At 43.8% G+C, this 11,498-nt stretch overlaps 1 pseudogene across 1 annotated transcript; it reads left to right on the plus strand.

Moving 5' to 3' along the window:
* Window positions 1-9,743: 9,743 nt before the first annotated feature.
* Window positions 9,744-11,182, plus strand: LOC311108435 (thyroxine 5-deiodinase-like; annotated as a pseudogene). Its single transcript has one exon. The product of its transcript is annotated as a thyroxine 5-deiodinase-like (transcript).
* Window positions 11,183-11,498: the final 316 nt, after the last annotated feature.

Genomic DNA, 11,498 nt, shown 5'->3' on the forward strand with positions numbered 1-11,498 from the left:
TTGGCGGTAGAGCTCTCCATGATTAAATAATACAGATCATTCTTGCTGGTTGTGGACCTTGTTTAATTCATGATTAAAACCAGAGCATTACAACCTCTGGGAATTATTCAAGCTTGAGTTTAATTAGAGATAGAAATTCTCGTGACAATTGGTCCTTCGAGCCAGATCTCAAATATACGTTTTTGTCATTCCGGGGACACCGAAAACCGTGGACGGCGGATGATAGCATCCGTATAGACTAAATCCTGGCCTTTGACGTTAAGGTTCAATACAGGCCGGTGGTAAACTGATTAAACGACAGAAACGTTGACGAGATCTAACCAAAATTAAAATCCCAGCTGCAAGAATAAGGTCAGTCGTTTTTATTCATGGATTTGGGGGAGAATGATCTGAACTTGTAATAACATAGAAATACTGTTGTAATTCTTGTAAAGGGCAGAGAATGATTACCAAAATCCAGTAAGACTTGCCATCACGTGACACAATTCAATGGCTCAGACACGAGACGTATGTGGCAGGGTCTACAGACAATCACGGACTACAAAAGGAAAACCAGCTACGTCGCCGACACCGACGTCTCAATTCCAGACAAACTAAACACCTTCTTCGCCCGCTTTGAGGATAACACGGTGCCACCGACGCGGCCCACTACCAAGAACTGTGGGCTCTCCTTCTCTGTAGCCGACGTGAGTAAGACATTTAAGCATGTTAACGCCCGCAAGGCTGCTGGCCCAGACGGCATCCCTAGCCGCATCCTCAGAGCATGCGCAGACCAGCTGGCTGGTGTGTTTACGGACATATTCAATCTCTCCCTATCCCAGTCTGCTGTCCCCACATGCTTCAAGATGGCCACCATTGTTCCTGTACCCAAGAAAGCAAAGGTAACTGAACTAAATGACCATCGCCCCATAGCACTCACCTCTGTCATCATGAAGTGCTTTGAGAGACTAGTCAAGGATCATATCACCTCTACCTTACCTGTCACCCTAGACCCACTTCAAATTGCTTACCGCCCCAATAGATCCACAGACTATGCAATCGCCATCACACTGCACACTGCCCTATCCCATCTGGACAAGAGGAATACCTATGTAAGAATGCTGTTAATTGACTATAGCTCAGCATTCAACACCATAGTACCCTCCAAGCTCATCATTAAGCTCGAGGCCCTGGGTCTGAACCCCGCCCTGTGCAACTGGGTCCTGGACTTCCTGAAGGGCCGCCCCCAGGTGGTGAAGGTAGGAAACAACATCTCCACTTTGCTGATCCTCAACACTGGGGCCCCACAAGGGTGTGTGCTCAGCCCCCTCCTGTACTCCCTGTTCACCCATGACTGCATGGCCAAGCATGCCTCCAACTCAAATCATCAAGTTTGCAGACAACACAACAGTAGTAGGCTTGAATACCAACAATGACGGGACCGCCTACAGGGAGGAGGTGAGGGCTCTGGGAGTGTGGTGCCAGGAAAATAACCTCTCACTCAACGTCAACAAAACAAAGGAGATGATCGTGGACTTCAGGAAACAGCAGAGGGTGCACCCCCCTATCCACACGAGTCCGCAGTGGAGACAGTGTGGTGAAGAAGGTGCAACAGAGCCTCTTCAACCTCAGGACGCTGAAGAAATTTGGCTTGGCACCTAAAACCCTCACAAACTTTTACAGATGCACAATTGAGAGCATCCTGTTGGGCTGTATCACCACCTGGTACGGCAACTGCACAGCCCGCAACCGCAGGGCTCTCCAGAGGGTTGTGTGGTCTGCTGAACGCATTACAGGGGGCAAACTACCTGCCCTCCAGGACAGCTACAGCACCCGATGTCACAGGACGGCCAAAAAGATCATCAAGGACATCAACCACCCGAGCCACTGCCTGTTCACCCCGCTATCATCCAGAAGGCAAGGTCAGTACAGGTGCATCAAAGCTGGGACCGAGAGAATGAAAAACAGCTTCTATCTCAAGGCCATTAGACTGTTAAATAGCCATCACTAGCACATTAGAGGCTGCTGCTGCCTATTGGAAATACTGGACACTTTAAGAAATGGAACACTAGTCACTTTAATAATGTTTACATATCTTGCATTACTCATCTCATATATATATACTGTATTCTATAATATTCTACTGTATCTTAGTCCATGCCGCTCTGTCATTGCTTGTCCATATATGTATATATGTATATATTCTTAAATTCCATTCCTTACTTAGATTTGTGTGTATTGGGTATATGTTGTGAAATTGTTAGATATTACTTCACTGTCAGAGAAACACAAGCATTTCGCTACACCAAGCAATAACATCTGCTAAACACGTATATGTGACAAATAAAATTTGATTTGATTTGATTTGAATACAACACTCTTTATAGTTTATGAAGTATGAATGGTAGTACAAAGCTGTGTTGAGTGGTCTCCCGAGTGGGAGTGCTAGTGTCACTACATCGTGCTCTAGTGACTCCTTGTGGCGGGCCGGGTGCCTGCAGGCTGACCTCGGTCGTCAGTTGAACAGTGTTTCTTCCGACACATTGGTGCGGGTGGGTGTTAAGAAGCGTGGTTTGGCGGGTCATGTTTTGAAGGACGCATTACTCGACCTTCGCCTCCTGAGCCCATTGGGGAGTTGCACGGATGAGACAAGATTGAAAAAGGGGGTAAAATAAAATAAAAAATAACTATGTTGAAGCCATCTAAGTTGAGTCAGTCTGTATATTTCAATGTCAGGTTGGTGTTAGTAGCTGAAATGGATCAAGCGCAGTGACAAATCCACATTTTGCCTTTGGACCTTTTGTGCAAATTGAAAACGGTTATAGTTCAAAAAAGTACATATAGCATCAACAATTTTTTGACAAGCAATCTAAATTGAGTTAGTCTAGACATGTCAACATTGGTTTGGTGTTTGTAGCTTTAACGGTTCAAGAAAAGTGGCAAATCCAAATGCTTCCCATTCAAGCCTATGGAGCTTTTATGAACATTTAAAATGGTTATAGTTCTAAAAGTATAGATGGTATCAAAAAGCTGTTGCCTTTATTGTTGTTCTTGTTGTCCTTCATGTTTCCACAGAGCAGTACTGATTTGACATTACATTAAAAAGCCAGATTTTTGTGTGGGCTGTTATCTTGAAGTTCTAGATGTTTCTCAGAGAGACAAAGGCTGATTTGGCTTTTTGAGCCTTTAAACATAGTATAAACAAAAAACAATTTAAGCAACCTGACCAGTGGCAGTCTGGACATTTTAACGTTTTTTTTTTTGGTGTTGGTAGCTTTTACGGTTATGGCACTAAAGATGGCAGCAGAAGGCTAATAATAATAAGAAGAAGTATGAACAATTTCTTAATGAAAAAGAGGATGATATGTGACCACAGAGATAGGATGTACTTTGAAACTAATTTGCCATTTAAACATAGTGAGTGGGTGATTATAATTGCTGTGTGAAATATTTAGTAGAGTTAGCAGAGCTTAAGAGAATATAGGATAATTCCTTACACCACTTGTCCGTGTCAGCACATCATCCTCTGACCTCTGCTTTCTATGGATTCAACGATTCTAGGAAGCAGACATTTACAGTGCCTTGCGAAAGTATCCAGACCCCTTGACTTTTTCCACATTTTGTTACGTTACGGCCTTATTCTAAAATTGATTAAATTTGTTTTTTTCCCTCATCAATCTACAAACAATACCCTTTACTCAGTACTTTGTTGAAGCACCTTTGGCAGTGATTACAGCCTCGAGTCTTCTTGGGTATGACACTACAAGCTTGGCACACCTGTATTCTCTGCAGATCCTCTCAAGCTCTGTCAGGTTGGATGGGGAGCATTGCTGCACAGCTATTTGTAAGTCTCTCCAGAGATATTTGATTGGGTTCAAGTCCGGGCTCTGGCTGGGCCACTCAAGGACATTCAGAGACTTGTCCCGAAGCCACTCCTGCATTGTCTTGGCTGTGTGCCTAGGGTCGTTGTCCTGTTGGAAGGTGAACCTTCGATCCAGTCTGAGGTCCTGGGTGCTCTGGAGCAGGTTTTCATCAAGGATCTCTCTGTACTTTGCTCCGTTCATCTTTGCCTCGATCCTGACTAGTCTCCCAGTCCCTACCACTGAAAAACATTGCCACAGCATGATGCTGCCACCACCATGCTTCACCGAAAGGGATGGTGCCAGGTTTCCTCCATACGTGACGCTTGGCATTCAGGCCAGAATTGGTTTCATCAGACCAGAGAATCTTGTTTCTCATGATCTGAGTCTTTAGGTGCCTTTTGGAAAACTCCAAGAGGGATGTCATGTGCCTTTTACTGAGGAGTGGCTTCCGTCTGGCCAATCTACCATAAAGGCCTGATTGGTGGAGTGCTGCAGAGGTTGTCCTCTTGGAAGTTTCTCCCCTCTCCACAGAGGAACTCTGTCAGAGTGCCCATCAGGTTCTTGGTCACCTTCCTGACCAAGGCCCTTCTTCCCCGATTGTGCAGTTTGGCCTGGCAGCCAGCTCTAGGAAGAGTCTTGGTGGTTCCAAACTTCTTCAATTTAAGATTGATGGAGGCCACTGTGTTCTTGGGGACCTTCAATGCTGCAGACATTTTTGGTACCCTTCCCCAGATCTGTGCCTTGACACAATCCTGTCTCGGAGCTCTACGGTCAATTCCTTCGACATTTACATTTTTGTCATTTAGCAGATGCTCTTATCCAGAGCGACTTACAGTTAGTGAGTGCATACATTTTCATACAGGTCCCCCGTGGGAATCGAACCCACAACCCTGGCGTTGCAAGCGCCATGCTCTACCAACTGAGCTACACTGGACCATGGCTTGGTTTTTGCTCTGACATGCACTGTCAACTGTGGGACCTTAGATAGACAGGTGTGTGTCTTTCCAAATCATGTCCAATCAATTGAATTTACCACAGGTGGACTCCAATCAAGTTGTGGAAACATCTCAAGGATGATCAATGGAAACAGGATGCACCTGAGCTCAATTTCGAATCTCATAGCAAAGGGTCTGAATAGTTATGTAAATAAGGTATTTCAGTTTTCTGTTTTTAATATGTTTGCAATAGTTTCTACAAACCTGTTTCCGCGTTGTCATTATGGGATATTATGTGTAGATTGATGAGGACATTTGGTCATTTAATACATTTTAGAATAAGGCTGTAACGTAACAAAATGTGGAAAAAGTCAAGGGGTCTGAATACTTTCCGAAGGCACTGTATAACTAAAATGTAGTCGTTGCATAAGTATTCAAGCTCCTTTGTTTAGGCAAGCCTAAAATAGTTCAGGAGTAATATTTGGCTTAACAAATTACAAAATAAGTTACATGGACTCACTCTGTGTGAAATAATAGGGGTTGACATTATTTTTTTATGACTAACCCTTCCTCTGTCCCCCTTACATACAACATCTGTAAGGTCCCGCAGTCAAGTATTGAATTTCAAGCACAGATTCAACTACAAAGACCGGGAGTTTCATAAAGGGCAGTGACTGGTAGATGGGTAACAATTACGAATCAGACATTAAATATATCTTTAAGCATGGTCAAGTTAATAATTATTCTGTGGATTATACACTGAGTGTAGAAAACATTAGGAACACCTGCTCTTTCCATGACATAGACTAACCAGGTGAATCCAGGTGGTAGCTATGGTCCCTTATTGATGTAAATCTGTTAAATCCACTTCAATCAGTGTAGATGAAAGGGAGGAGACAGGTTAAATAAGGGTTTTTAAGCCTTGAGACAATTGAGATATGGATTGTGTTTGTGTGACATTCAGAGGATGAATGGGCAAGACAAAATATTTAAGTACCTTTGAATGGAGTATAGTTGTAGGTGCCAGGCGCACCGGTTTTGTTATGTGGGCAGCTTGTCTCTCCCTTTTCTGTTTCCCTTCCTCCTTGTTTTGTCCCCTCTTTTTCTGTTGTATCTGTATGTGTGTTTGTCCCCTTTATGTGGGTGTGTCTGGAGTGGATCAGGGGGCGTGCTCAGGATCTGCCTCTCCTGTGCAGCTGCGGGTTGTTTCCAGTGATTCCTGCCTACGCAGCTGCATCCTATTCTCTCATCAACCTGCACTACTAATTCCGGGGCATGGCTCTCCACCGGCGCCAGATCGTTGTTCTTACCAGAGCGGTAACTTGGCTCACCAGTAAAGTTATTTTGTCTTTGTCTTCAGCCTGGCTCTCCACTCTCCTTAACCTGTCGTTTGTTTTGTCTTTAGTTTCGGACATACCTCCCAACCTGCCTGCCTTCCTGCCTGTCGGTCTGCCTGCCTGCCTGCCTGCCTGCCTCAGCCTCTCCTTCCTCCGGAGCCGACTAGCCCACTCTGTTCCTTTACTTCAGTTGTTTTTTGGACTTAGACAATTTTAACTTTTATTAAACATTTTTGTTTCTTCCACTCCCTTTGTCGTGTTGTTTCTCTGAGTGCTGGGTTGAACCAGAGCCTAACAGGTTTGAGTGTGTCAAGAACTGCAACCCTGCTGGGTTTTTCATACTCAACAGTTTCCCTTGTGTATCAAGAATGGTCCACCACCCAAAGGACATCCAGACAAATTGACACAACTGTGGGAAGCATTGGAGTCAAAATGGGCCAGCATCCCTGTGGAATGCTTTCGACACCTTGTAATCCATGACCTGGCAAAGTTCAATGTCTGTAATGGTAGAAATCTGAGGATGGATCAACAACATTGTAGTGACTCCACAATAATGACCTAAATGACAGCGCCCCTACTTCCTGCGGTGCTATGTGCATAGGCCTACAAAAAGTGCATACCAAAATAGACCTTCATAGCCTATTATTGGAGAATGGAAAATGCAATATGCAGAGATGTATAGATTTTTGACTCTGACACTATTGCATTACTAACAGGTTAATTATTTGGCATGAATTATTCTGGGGCTGAAAACAATGGGGTGTTGAACTAATTATTATACTTAACTATGTTAAGATATGTCGAATTTTGTTCAAATTGAAAACAGCACTGAAATGGAGATCAATTGAAACAGATATCCTTATTCCCCACAATTTAATATGATCTAAATAGAGATTATTATATAGGCCTACGTCTGGTCGGTGTATGCGCATCCAGCGCGTAATGACGCATGCACGGCCAAGGCCGCACTGTCCAAAGCAGCAACATATCTATCTCACCAATTTACCTCTAATCAAAATGTCATGACATCATAATCAATCTCTATTTAAGTGATAATGCCCGAGAAGCCGGTGTTTGGAGGATATATTGGCAGGGGTGTTGTTATGCGAAGTCGAGGGCCAGCAAACCGTGCCAATATATCCTCCAAACACTGGCTTCTCGGGCATTATGACTTTTATACAACGGGTTACCCCTTGGAGTTAGAATAGGAGCCAGGGTTAGGGGTACGATTAGAATAAGGGTTAGGGTCAGAATAGGGGTTAGAATAGGGGTTAGGGTTAGGTTAGGGTCTGAATAGGGGTTAGGGTTTAGGGTTAGGTTAGGGTCAGAATAGGGGTTAGGGTTAGATTAGGGTCTGAATAGGGGTTAGGGTTAGGTTAGGGTCTGAATAGGGGTTAGGGTTAGGTTAGGGTCAGAATAGGTGTTAGGGTTAGATTAGGGGTCAGTTCTCCACCGTTCCTAAAATTATTTTCATATTTTTATTTTCAGATGAGAGGTTACAAGAAAATATCTGATCGTGGTGGCTATGGTGACGAGGCGCTTCGTTGTGCCCTGAATGCTATTTAAAATGGGCAGGGCATTGAGGCAGCTGCCCCTGCTTTTAATGTGCCACCCAAAACCCTGAGGCGCCACCACTGTTTAGTGTGTGTGTGTGTGTTTAATCAATATTTAATCAGTTATATTCCAATACTTTTGTTCAAACATTTTATAAAACATTACAAACTATTGAAAACCGTTTGCTCTTGAATTTCATTTTAAAGACTGCTGGGATTTAAAATCTTGCCTTATTCAAATGATAATGAGTTGAGTTTAACTGTACATAATGTGTGTAAGGAAAAGGTAAAAGAAGAAAGAGAATATATGTGCAAGTAAGGTAAAAAAAAATAGGGACACATCAGTGAAACCCCATGGCATAATCCTCCATTGGGATAAATTGATAAATCTGTCAACTGTAGCCATGAGTTTTCCTTTATTGTTCTTTACCTTAAGCATGGCCATCATCCACCCCCAAAAAATTATCAAAACGTTGCTTTTTTTTTCAGCAATTAGACATACCCTACAGAACTCTAACTTCATCTGATCTGAGTCCTACTATGAAGCCACAGACGGCGTGGATGGCTAGACACCGCGATGACAAGGTGCTGCCTGCCTGCTACCGATTCTCCCCATTGACCAACTCCCTTAAATTGCTTGTTTCTTGTTGTTGTTGCTTACTGCTTAGCTTTACAACGCTTTGAGATTTCTTTATGTAATGAATAGCTAGCTTTATAAAAGTTAAATACAATTATTATTATTGTTATTATTATTGTTATTATTATTATTGTTATTATTATTATTATTATCCTTGTCTGTAACACCACCTGTCATTCCGGATATCATTGATTAGCCCAGTCTTATAGGGGTGAGTAATCTATCTCATTGCTCTGAGAAGTAATCAGGTACATAACAGTCGCATTAGGAACGTTGAGAGATAGGGGAGGATACTGACCTCAGATAACCGAGGCTTTTTTGGAGGTGCCCAATGTGCACTGCACATCATTGGTATGCGAGAGCGCCGTCTAGTGTGAAAAGATTTTGTGAATGTAAAACGCCTTGTCTGAAATACACATAGAAAAAAAGCGTTCAAGCCTTTTCGTATTATTTTAATTCACCTAGGTTCGTGAAACAAGTAATCAGCGGGCATAGATACATTTAATGATTGGCCATACATTTAAATTCATCAACAAAAATTATGAATTGCTCTAGGACTATTTCATTCCTATAAGGTTATCTTCAACATGTCCCCGATTCAACAGCATGAACATGGACTATGTATGTCTTCTCAAACTGATCACAGGAGTCTAATCTGTTTTAATCACAAAAATTACAGATTTCGGTCTTTATCTTCGTGTTTGATTTGAAGAGGTGGCTATGTTTTTGTACCCTAAATGTGTGAGTTTTGATCACATTTATGTCAAGTTTAAATTCACCATAGGCTAATGGTCTTTTGACGTCACTTTCCTACCACACACGGGTTTTGTTGTAAATCATGCTATTTCTTCATTTGGAGTTCTTCATTTACCGGTAACCACAGTGATTCATCCCAAAAGAAGTGCCAGATATCGACGTGACAAGTTTGAGTCTGCAAAAAAACGGACCCTTGGCCGTGTTCCCCTCTCTCTCTCTTTCTCTCTCTCTCTCTCTCTCTCTCTCTCTCTCTCTCTCTCTCTCTCTCTCTCGCACACACTCTCTCTCTCGCACACACTCTCTCTATCGCTATGTCTCTCTCCCTTCCTCCATCCATCCATCCATCTCTCTCTCTCTCTCTCTCTCTCTCTCTCTCTCTCTCTCTCTCTCTCTCTCTCTCTCTCTCTCTCTCTCTCTCTCTCTCTCTCTCTCTCACACACTCTCTCCATCGCTGTCTCTCTCCCTTCCTCCATATCTCTCTCTCTCTCTCTCTCTCTCTCTCTCTCTCTCTCTCTCTCTCTCTCTCTCTCTCTCTCTCTCTCTCTCTCTCTCTCCCTCTCTCTCTCTCTCTCTCTCTCTCATGCAGGAGCGCCTGAGAGAGTTGACGGGAGGTAATCCCCGCCATGTGAGAGGGCGGCACGAGCTGTGGAGGCGGGTTGTTTTTCATTCAAATCCTGCTGCACCTATAAAAAGCATAACACTGGGAGGCAGAGGCTGAAAACATATGGGAAAAGGTGACTCACGATTGTCTCTTATCTTCCTGCTTGCATTGCTGGCCGGACATCATCTGCAGGACGAGATGCAGAAGTCTGCAGGTGTCCTGACGGTGCAGGCCCTGAAACACACAGCCCTATGTCTGGTTCTGCTTCCCCGGTTCTTCCTGGCAGCGCTGATGCTGTGTCTCCTGGACTTCCTGTGCGTCAGGAGGAAGGTGCTACTGAAGATGGAGGGCAGCAGCCCCGACGACCCGCCTGTCTGCGTCTCAGACTCCAACAAAATGTTCACCCTGGAGTCGCTCAGGGCCGTGTGGTATGGACAGAAATTAGACTTTTTCAAATCGGCGCACCTTGGATTTATCGCGCCCAACACCGAGGTGGTGCAGCTGCAGGAGCGGCGCAGGGTCAGGGTCCTAGACTATGTGAAAGGGAGGAGACCTCTCATCCTCAACTTTGGCAGTTGCTCCTGACCACCGTTCATGACGCGCCTGGCCGCGTTTCAGCGCGTCGCGAGCCAATATGCGGACATCGCCGACTCCCTGATTGTATATATCGAGGAGGCGCATCCCTCGGACGGCTGGGTGAGCTCCGACGCGCCGTACCAGATCCCCAAGCACTGCTGTCTGGAGGACAGACTGAAAGCCGCTCAGCTGATGCACTCGGAGTTTCCCGGCAGCAACGTGGTGGTGGATAATATGGACAACTCGTCCAACGCGGCGTATGGAGCCTATTTCGAGAGACTTTATATCCTGAGGGATGAGCGAGTCGTGTATCAGGGGGGCAGGGGACCAGAGGGCTACCGGATATCAGAGCTGAGGAACTGGCTCGAGCAATACAGGAACGATTTGGAAAATTCCAGCAGAACAGTGGTGGTCCACGTTTAACTTAAAGATAACCATTAGGCTACCGGCGGCGCGTGAAGTGTCCACACAGTGAAGAAGTATTCAGATGCTTCTACAATCTCTTGACACACTGCACATATGCCTAGGCCTATACATGTTGTTTTGGTTCAGAAGCATTATAACATGACGCAGACAGATATTGGTCATGTTTGTTATGATGTAAAACGCACCATAGGCTTAGCTGTTCAGTTGCGCTCGTCTTGTCCCTAATTATTTGTTTGGTTGTTTGTTTGTTTTTGTAAGGAGCTGTCATTGATTTTAACCTGTGCAAAAGTTGTACTTATTTCAGTTTGACCTTCATTTGATTATGATCACTTTATTTTTATACTATATGGTCTCTACCTTGTGTGTGTGTGTGTGTGTGTATGTGTGTGTGTTGTGTGTGATGTGTGTGGTGTGTGTGTGCGGGTGGTTTAACCCTCCCGTTGTCCTAGGGTCAAAATGACCCGCCACTGTGTTGAATCAACTTTATTTAACTTTTATATTTTTTGGATCATTTGTGAGAAGGAGGCAGTGATACTTTCTTTAAAGTCTCACTGACTCCTTCTCACAAATGATCCCCAAAATATAAAAATTTAATAAAGTTGGTTCAACACAGTGGCGGGTCATTTTGACCCTAGGACAACGGGAGGTTTATTAAATGGCTAATACCTTTTACTCTAGTGTTGTTGTGAAGTTCAGTTTTTAAAGGGTTTTAAACCAGAAAACTGATACTGATGTTATTTGATACTAGAGTACTTGGCAACTAGCAATGTCTTCAACGAACAATTGCCAAACGTTCTGTAAATTGTTTATATTTTATTGAACAAATATTTTTAAT

The sequence above is a fragment of the Coregonus lavaretus genome, assembly GCF_964263955.1.
Source record: "Coregonus lavaretus genome assembly, chromosome: 33".
In the NCBI taxonomy this organism is placed as follows: Eukaryota; Metazoa; Chordata; class Actinopteri; order Salmoniformes; family Salmonidae; genus Coregonus; species Coregonus lavaretus.